Consider the following 10725-nt stretch of genomic DNA (forward strand, 5'->3'; position numbering starts at 1 on the left):
AGAGAGAGAGAGAGAGAGAGAGAGAGAGAGAGAGAGAGAGAGAGAGAGAGAGAGAGAGAGAGAGAGAGAGAGAGAGAGTTAGAAATGAGTTTCCTTCCATTATCAACACCAAGTCTACAACGTAAGTTTTTTTTTTTTTTTTTTTTTTTTATATATTTTAAATGAGGAAGAGACAAAACTAAAGATTTTTTTTGGAGGTAATTGTTCAAATAATTCAAGCAAAAATAAAATAGAATAACACTGAATCACTGACTCTAAATGCAGCAGAATACACCCCCTTACCTCTCTCTCTCTCTCTCTCTCTCTCTCTCTCTCTCTCTCTCTCTCTATGATTCCTTAATAGTCGGCCTCTAGACTCGGTATTTAGTTTGGCCTTTCTTTCCTCCTTTACTCCTTTGTCCCTTTTATTTATGAATCTCTAAGTCTACGATAATATTTACATTAGATTACATTTTACTTCATAAGTCTTACAATTTTTGTGCTCAAATTGGCTTTAGAAGTCTTGCTGATGCCTTAAAAGCCTTCAAGGAGTCACCATGAAAGAAAACTTTTACAAATCCCCATTTCTATAAGAAAGAACGAATCCCCCATGTCACTTTCTGCCTTCTTTATCCTACACCTGAGCATATGAATATGTTTCCAACTACTAAAGCTTAGAATGACCTGTTTTAGATGCTGTCTTCTAGATCTTGCACATTTGTTTGCTGCCTCCTAAAGATTGCAATCTCTGTAGTTCCATACCTCTATAATGCACCCGAGCATATGAATCAGTTTCCGACTATTAAAGATTGCAAAGGATGTAGGAGTTAATTCTCTTGCTGCTGTTTTTGTGAGAAGGTATTAACTTGATTTAGGTGGTCATTTACTGCACTATTATTGATCTTCGTTATCCTGTTTTTACAAATTATTTTAATTAAAAAACTAAAAAAAAATACTTCTTTTGCAGGTTCTACTTTCATTTTTGGATAAAGAGCTGCATACTTAACTGCATCAACTCAAGGTTTGTTAACAATTTTTGTAAATTTTTTTTTTTAAAAGTTCCTGTTGCTTAAAATTTATATATAAATAGTCAATATAAAACCATTAATCAAATCATTTACTGCTTTGCAACACCATATACCTAAGTTTAAGCATAACATTGTTAATTATCCTGTTCCAATATTTTTCCTTCTCCAAATACAATTTCTGTTGTCTATAATTTACCACAATTTCTTTTCCTTAGCACCTGAATTTTTCAATATCTACACTCCTAATCATTAAAACCCACCGATCCACACTTTATTAAAAAAATAAAAAAACTTAAAAAGAGAGCCCATAACCGTTAATAAACTTTAAACATAGAAAAATGAGATAAATAAAGAGAGAGGGAGAGAGAAATATGTAGGTCAGCCCCTCTATCAAGCCAGCTTCCTGCCCACGTGTACCTTCCCACCACTGACTTGCCAGGACCGTTAACAGTAAGTTTTCATCTTTATTTTTAAATTTGTGCATTAAATATGATCTTTTTTCCCCTAAATATGTTATTTTTTCTTTATGAGATGTATATGTGTTGCTGCATTTGGATTATTTAAAAGTCATATAGGCATGGCTTTATGCATAAATTTGTGATGTTTCTTTTGCTGCTTTTACATGTTTGAGCTTTTGACATCTTATTTTTAGATTAAATGATCTATGAGATTTTTCTCCTTCGTGTATGTGTGTGTTTTAATGTACTGTATGTGTTCTATATACTTTCAGCCTCAACAATTTCATTTGAAGCACTGGCAGTTGCAATTTGGAGAACTTAGTCTACCAAAGGATTTAGTTGCTGGGTTTTGAGTTGAATTTATTTGTAGGTAGTTCTTTGATAAGATTATATGCAGCAATGGTTGCAACAATAGTGCATGATGTGTGTTTGATAAAATGCCTGCCTTGAAAAGATTATATTATGTGGAATATTTTGCTAAATGGTTTACTTATTGTAGTAATTCTCTACAACTCTTTTTGAAATCAAATTAGTATGTGCATGAAATGCTTACTTATTGGATTAATAATAGATTGTTATTGTTTAATTGGAAGAAAAACTAAGCTTGAAATTGATCCAATCAAACTTATCCAACATAGGCATTTCTGCAGTGGATGCAACTGTTAGGTCCTAATAATGGACTTATGTTCAAGTTTTGTACAAGCTGCCTCGAGGTCCAGTTAAGTTAATTGCCTAAGATATATGGTTATTTATATTTGTATAATTGGGGCATGTGAGGGTTGATCTGAAAGTATGTACTAATCAGCTATATGTGCTGATTCAATAATTACAAAGTATGGCCTGCATGATTGAATTCATGGCCTATGGGACCAATGTTAGAGTTAGATTTTGGCCTTAATCCCAATGTTAACCTACATATTTCTATGAGTTTTTCTTGAAAACTCATAGCAAAATGAAAGGAAAAGGTTTACTCTGATTGTGATATTGCTTTAAGTCCTTTCTCTTTCGAGTTTGTTTTCTACTAAATTATCTCCATCTTTGTATATCTTTTTTATAATTCTTTTGTTAGCATTGTATAGATTTTCATTATTAACATAATAAAGCATTGTATTAAAGTTACCTAATATATGTGTCAGATGAAGATGATGTTGCCAATTTCATTTTTGTGCAGCAATTGGTTATATGATTTTATTCCTAGGTCACAAATTTCATGTCTTTGATTATTAATAAAGTCAAAAATTGCCAAAATCAAAAGATGAAAAAAAAATAAAAATAAACAAATAAAGGAAAGTCAAAGAAAGAAAATGAAAATGAAAAATTAAAGGGTAGACAAAATAATAGTTGTTATAGGTGTCATAGAAATTGCAAAAATCATCTTGAGTTTGAATCACATTTATAAGTCTTGGAAGTGTTTTATGTGTCTTGATATTACTTCAACATATGATATTTTAAAGATTACAAGGAATTTTGTCATTAGCTGAACCTATATTATATTTTAGTTACTCGCTAAAAAGAAAAACATATTTAGTGGCTTTCTTGGTAGATTTCTATTGATAAATTGTTTGTTCTAAGTTTATTTTATGTTTTTACTATCAGATTGTATCTGAAACACCAATGACTTAAATCATAGTGCTAATATCCTATAAACCATTACATCTTTGTTGGGCTAATATTACATCTTTGTGGTATTCTAACTAATATTATGGTTTTGTATTTTCAGCCAAATCAGCTTATAGATAAATATTGACAAATGGCAAGTGGTAGTTATACAGTTGTCACAAATCACAAGAAATGTTGGTTGGGGTTAAAAATGTGTCTTTGTTTCAACCTATATGTATTAATCCAAAGGATAACACACTTTATCAAGTCTTTGAAATTCTATATGTATTATTTTTGTGATCTTTTAAATCTATGAAATTCTATGTCTAGTATTTTCTGTTTTTGTTAGTACCATGGGTTAAAAATGTGACAATATGAATGTGTAGAACCTTTGAACATTTGGATTCAACTATGCAAAAAAAAATTGCAGTGGTGTTGGTGGTGAATACGAGTTTAGCCATTGATTTAATTATGTTCAAGTTTTATTTCATAACTCTTGCCTTCAAAGACTATTTCAACATGATTGTGATTATATTGCATTAAAGGTTAGTTTGTTTGGCTCAAACTAATTGTGAAAAGACATGTCTATTTTAATTCAATGTAATTTGTCAAGCTCCTCTGTAAATACCACCAAATTTTGGATTGTGATGACTGAAAGTGAAGCTGTTGGAAAATATTAGACCAGTTCTAGGAATAATGAATGCTACCTAACTTAAGAATTTTTAGTCCTATGTGGTAGAGATACCAAGGGAAGAGATTAAGTTTCAAATAAATGTTGTTAGGACAACTTTTAATACAAGAGGAAAATCTTTTATAAATTGATTTTATTAGCCAAGTTTCTCTCCTATTTATTTCATACTTCAACAACTATATTCTCTCGAACCCACAACCTTTAAAAAAACCTTGAACCAATCAGTTATAACTTATGAGATTTCAATTAACATTTTTTTCTAGATTATGTGTTGATGCCAGGTTATGTCTGTCTTTTAGAAGAACACCTGCACGTTAGCATCATTATCTAAACAACTAACTATCCACCTCCTTCCATATTTTACCATCACATTGAGTATAACATATTAAGTTGATTCTTTTCTAACTCATAAAATGATCTCGCGCATTGCGCGGGTTAAACACTAGTAATAACTAATTGCCGAAACGTTTGACTTTTTGTTGACCTCTTCTCATTGTGCCACATGGCTTGATAATTTAATGACACGATTAAGTTTTAAAAAAAAAAAAAAAACAAAAATGGTATCTGTTTGATTGACTAATTAAATAAACCGTTTCAGTGAAATTTAAAAAAACATTTGTGTTCAATTTGCCTATATAAATTAGAGACACACTATTTTGTCTTGAGTAGGCACTAAGTGAGTTGGCAGTTACAAAAGATTAGAAAACCTTTCTCAGTCACTTTTCACTTCTATACTTCTCTCTCTCTCTCTGTCTCTCTCTCTCTCTGTCTCTCTCTCTAAAAATTATTTCCCGTCGACAACTCCAAAACAATTTCTACAAACGTCTTCCTTGCCTTTTACCTCACAAAAGACGCTTCCCCTTTCAGTTGTAGTGCTTGGGATTCTCTTTTTTAATCTTTTTTGTCTGCGTGGTTTTGGTGGCTAAATTTCCTTTTTCCTCCCCTTACCGCTATTGTATTGCATTGTTTAAAAAAAAAAATAGTGCAACTTCTATCATGTTTTTATTATGTTGTTTTACCATTGCATGTTTTAATTTAGACAATTTCCAAATTACACCATGCTTGTAGCAGTGACTTGAACGGTGCCTGCTACAAGTCTATGCTTATGGCCCCTTAGTCCACCGAAACCTCTTCTTTTCTTGGTTCATTGTTATTGACATCTTTGTGTTTGTCATGTGTGTTTGTTTAAATTCCCCAGTGAATAATTTGATTTAGATTAACTTTTTTCTCTTCTCTCTGAATCTTGGGTTTTCCTTTTTCAGATTTAGGGCTCAATTTCTGAATAAAATTTTGTTATTGAAATATAATCTTCTCTACTTATGCAACACAGTAAATTCTCATTAACCTCCACTACCAATTGAGTTTGGTCCTGTGCTATATTATTGCTTTAGTTTATGATTTCATTGCTGCATTTGAATTTGGAACATGATATAATCAAGGAGAATAAAGTTGTAATGGGGTTGAAATAAGGTGTACATATTTTTAATTTGTACATGCCTGGTATTTGGGGGTTTAGTTGCATTGCCTTATTGTGTGTTTGCTCTTCTTGCATATATGGCAGTTGAGAAAGAACATTTTTTTTTTTTGAGAAGTTGCGAAAGAACTTGGTTCAAACAAAACATTTTTCATATTCTAAAAGTGACAAACTTCTGTTTTCATGGATTTTTAAAAGATAAAATTTAGTTATATTTGCATTTATGGTATAGAGTGACATAAAAAATAAAAATAAATAAAAAACTTTTTGGCAGGTCCTACTCTGTTTTCTGGATAAAGAGCTGCATGCTTAACTGCATCAAATACAGGTTTGTTAACAATTTCTGTAATTTTTTTAAAAAAAATTTACTTCTGCATTTGTTTTCTACCTATTAGGAATAATTCTTTCTATTAAATAAAAAGAGAAATATTCTTTCCCAACTTTTGCTAATATTGTTGTTGGGTATTGTTAGTGCTACTTTTGTTTGGTTTTTGCTAATACTGTTGTTGGGTATTGTTAATGCAACTTTTGTTAGATTTTTGGATTTAATTTTGTGAATTACTATTTGGGTTCATGTGGCTACCACTTAGAAACTTGATTTTAGGGTATAGTTTCTCTTCTAGATATAAATTAAAAATTCATAAGGAATTTTAAATTCTGATTCTTTTTGGTTTCCATTTGGAATTTATAGGTTCTAATTTGAACCAAGATGGAACCACAATAGACTTTGAGATTGTATATTTAAACTTTTAGGGGCAATTGAACTTTGGGTTTGAATTTTTTATGATTCATTTGTGGTGGGTTTGTGCATTGAGATTAAAGTTTGGTATTGGTTTCTTTTGAATAGTGGATTTGGGTTTGATTTAGAGGTGGATCTGTGAATATGAGGTCATATGTTAGATATTTTTATTGATTTAGTAGACTATTGGTGGTGGTATTGGTATTGAACTTGAACTTGGTCTTAAAGTTTTGGTATTTAACTTTTGAAGACAATTTCAGGTTTTGCAAATGGGATAGGTTTATATAGTAGAAAGGAGATGAATTGAATCACAATGTTCTTTGAGATTATGTATTTGAAAGTTTAAGGGATATTGAGAAGAAGGTTTGATTTTTTTAAGAATTTATTTCATGGTGGGTTTGTGCATTGAGATTAGAGTTTGGGATATTCTTTGCAAACTTGAAATTTATCATTGAGAATGAATTGTGGGTTCAGTGAATTTGGGTCTAATTTAAAAGTGGTCTTGGTCTTAGGTTCTATCCAAAAAGAAAAGATATATACCAGACAACAGCAGTGGCTACCATTGCTACATAAGATTGGTTTACGAAACTAAGGGGAGCTTTGGAAGTTGTCATAGTTTTTAGTGCTGAAGCTCGCTGATTTTTAACGTACTAGACGTTTTGTTGTACATTCATATTGCTAAACTCCTCCGAATAGAGATTGTAGTAATGCATGTCAATGACTACATGATTGAAGTTTCCAGCAAATGAGAGTAGCTCGTTTGGATTAGCATTTCCCAACTGGTTTGAAAGGATCATTAAGCACTTGGTTTGTGCTTTCTAACAGCATCATATCTGGATTTATAATAGCTTTTAAGGTTGTCTAGAGTGACTCCTAGTGCATGACGTTCATTCATTAACTTAGTTGCTGCAAGACTTGGAATGTTGGCATACTTGCACAAAAACAAGGTCTAATTTAGGATTTAGGGAACATTCAAAATTCATCAATTGCTCTTATTGGAGTGGTCTATATTGCACTTGTGGTTTGTCTCTCTTAAAGATCATTCTCAAACCATTTTATCAAAAAACTACATCAACAACTTGCTCTTTTGGGTTAAATTGTTGTAATTGGCTGCATATACTTTTCACTCATAAGAGACGCTTACTTCAAGGGCTTTTCACCCCTGACGGGCTAAGCAGTTTACTTAGCACCCTATTACTATGATTGACAAAAGAACCATAGTGACTAACCATCTGTCTGCAGCATCACAAATTCACAATGTTAATATTTCATAAAGGTCATTAAAATGGATATTAGCTGGTGTCATCTCATCATATACATATAATAAATGCAAAAAAGATGCATTTGTTGGGTTTTCTTTGGTTTTCAATGCAACTGAGCAATTGTAGCAAGTAGTTATGGATAAAGAGGTTGAACATGACCTAGATGCTCTAGGAGGGTGCCTATTTTTTTCTTTCTCTATTCCTAAAAGGATATAAATTCTAGACATCTAAAGTTTTTGATGGCATGATTTGTTTCCAATCTAAATTCCAGACCAAAAAGATTCTAATTTTGTTGGGAAAGTTCTACCTCCTTTGCCTTCCTTTTTGCAAAATAATTTTGTTGAGAACAATATACTACTATGAAGCTGAAGCTCTAGTTATTTCCAATTGATAATGGTACTCACAAAATGGTGAGAGATTAAAAAAAAACTTCTACTTTTTGATAAGTGAGATTTAAAGTTAAAATATATATATATATATATTTAAAGAGTAGCATAATCCTCACATGAGGCTCTTTTTTTGTGTGTATATTGTTACTTTTTAATTGATTTGTTTTTTTGTAGTCCTTTTGGGCACTTTATATATATATATATATATAAAATACTGATAATGGTCCTTTGATGAACATTTTCTTTCATTCTTTTAATTTCCTTTAGGTTTGGGAAGTGTTGTAAACTTTGCATTTTCTTTTTCTTTTTTTCTTTTTTTCAGCTAAATTGAAGTAATTGCCTACTTGTAGTCAGGAATTTTTTATTGAGGTGTTGGTCTTTCTTTCCTCAAGCAAATGAGTTAGGCTGCTTATATTTTGTACAAATGTAACTTTTGCTTGAAACCACCGATTGACAATTTTCATTCTTAAAAATTTTAACATGCAAGGGATGGGATATAGAAGGAGGATGCTTAGGTCAAGACCATCTGGTGGAATACTCTCATGGAATTAAGCAATCATGATAACTCTTGCAGCTACTATTGGCTTGTAAGAAGGAATGGGAGGACCTGCATTTTTTTTTTTATAGTAGTGGTTTATCCTAATAGTTTAGTTTGATTTGCATTTTGCGTGCACCCCATTAAGTTGAAATGTTCCCTTAAATATCACTATCTTAACTTTAAGATAAAGATAGACCTAGCATTATTAGTTACTATTACTATATAATTTTTTTTCAATGGCCTGTTGTAGTAATTGTGGAAATTGTTAACAGATTAATAAAAGCATTTAGAGTGTGCAACAATTTGATATACAAAATCAGATGTTTAGTAAGGATTTGGTTCCAAGAACACTAAAGCCAAGATTGTGAAGTAGTTGCATTTTTTTGCTGCTATTTGCTTTTCTGGCTTAATGTCAATTAGGCAAGAGGTATTTATGGGATGCTACACTTCTAAGTACGCATCTAAACAGGTGTTTAGTATAGTAGCAATATGAAGTTGAGACAACTAATAATGAAATTGAAAATTGGGAAATGGTTTGTTGCGCGCTTTCGGTGGAAGTTTAATCTAAATTGGCTCTTCAATGAAAAGTTCATGTAGAATAATTGTTTAAATTATTCTTTACTTTATTATTATTATTATTATTACTGTTGTTGTTGAAAAATTTGATGCAAACTTTGATCGGTGTAAAATGTCATTTTGGTCAATTTTGTAAAAAGTTAATTGGCCATTGAAACAAAAGTGCGTAAGTATTAACAAAATTATGCTTTTATTTAACAAAATTAATGCATTTCTGACCCCTTAAGAACAACTTTTCACAGTTAGATTTTACACATACTCTTTTGTGATCCTAACACGTTATGCCATTAAGAAGAAAAAAAAAAGTGTAAGATGTCATAAAACTATAGATTTACTATTCAAAATGATGTTATATCCTTTTTTTATTGTTTCAATAAAATGTTAATCTATTGCATCTGTTACACGATTATTGCTTTTTATCATTAGAACTAAACTCCTATTTTAAAAGAATAAAAGAAAGATTAAATTTAATAGAACAAAAAGACGGATTAAATTTATTTTCCAATAATTTTCTCTTGCATCGCACGAGTTAGTAACTATTGAAATTTATTGTTCAACTTGGAACTATTGGCTACATGTCAAGCAGTGAACCCAAAACAAAACCAAGGAATAGTGATAACCATTGTGTGTATGGATTACATACCTATGTTGTGTTTTCATCATTCTTAGTTATAATTAAAAATTTTGAAAACATAGTTTTTATAATTGGGTCATATTAACGGGAGTTTTTATGTAATGGTTAACAAACCATATTAGAAAAGTTTTAACATCACTTTCATGAAAAATATAAAAAACTGTCAAAAAGATTAATTGTTTTATTATTTTCCAATGAAATGTTTCTAAAAATAGTCTCTAAATCAATACCCTAAGGGGATTTGTTAACATTTTCCTTTACAATTTGTGTACAACCTAGGATGTAGGGAAATGAACAATGGTACAGATACAGGTATGGGTACGACACAGCAACATGAGTAATTTTTGAAAAATTATAACATGAAATGGTAGGTACGACACCAACATGACACGGGTATAACATGGATACGACACTCCTAAATGAAGTGTACATGCACCTTAGTGTACAACTAGTTGTATGTATGCAACAATAATTAACATAAATAAATAAATAAATAATATATATATATATACTAGTTAGGGCAACACGTGCTTGTCATGAAAAGAGAGTAGTGATTAAGGTTAATTTTAAATTTTATTTATATTACAAAACAAATATATAAATCATTTGATTTTCAAAGTACATAGAGATTTACATTAATCAAAAGAGACATTAATTTTAAGAATTTTGATAATTATGTCATAAAAAAGTTAATTTCATTCGAATAAGAATTTTGATCAACCACAAAGATAAGTAGCTATTTAACATATAAATATCTATTTTACTATAATAGTTTTTTTAGTACCTATTTGCTAAAAGCAATATATCCACTCACTAAGAACTTCTAAGAATGGTAACGAATATCACCATCTTTCAACAATAAACAACTAAGTTTTGCTAAGAAAGAAAAAATATATGTTAAAAAGATAACAAAAGGCATGTGTCATCGAATTTTTCATTAGATAAATTATAAGTTTCAAAAATTTAAACCTAGAAAATCAATATTTTTTAGATAACAAATAAAATACTTTATATCATCATTCCAACTTTCCAAGAATCACTACTATCTAAAACTCAAAATATGTGAAGAAAATTTTTGGGATGTTAAAATTTAGTGGGAGTATTTTAGACATTACACAATAAATATTTAAGAATCATAAACTTTCATTAAGTTTAAATTGAGAGAATAACAATATGATATATTTGCTATTTCCTAAAATATATAAGAGAAAAATTGCTTGATTTTAAAGTTTAAGGAGGAATTGTAAACTATTCCAAATGAAGGATGAAAAGTGTTTTTATCTTAAGTTTTGTTTTGTTTTGTTTTGTTTGTTTTTTTTTTTTTTTTTTTTTTTTTTTTTTGTTTTGTTTTGTGTGTG

At 30.2% G+C, this 10725-nt stretch overlaps 2 long non-coding RNA genes across 2 annotated transcripts; both read left to right on the forward strand.

The window, feature by feature from the left end:
• The first annotated feature begins 288 nt into the window (after positions 1-288).
• LOC112012752 (uncharacterized) lies at positions 289-8488 on the forward strand. Its single transcript, XR_010632531.1, has 4 exons — positions 289-837; positions 947-1000; positions 5504-5557; positions 8107-8488. It is a non-coding gene; the product is annotated as an uncharacterized LOC112012752 (long non-coding RNA).
• On the forward strand, positions 1016-3396 carry LOC136071244 (uncharacterized). The gene is made up of 2 exons (XR_010632532.1): positions 1016-1457; positions 3186-3396. It is a non-coding gene; the product is annotated as an uncharacterized LOC136071244 (long non-coding RNA).
• Positions 8489-10725: the final 2237 nt, after the last annotated feature.

Source organism: Quercus suber, unplaced genomic scaffold, assembly GCF_002906115.3.
Source record: "Quercus suber isolate HL8 unplaced genomic scaffold, Cork oak 2.0 scaffold_296, whole genome shotgun sequence".
Lineage (NCBI taxonomy): Eukaryota > Viridiplantae > Streptophyta > Magnoliopsida > Fagales > Fagaceae > Quercus > Quercus suber.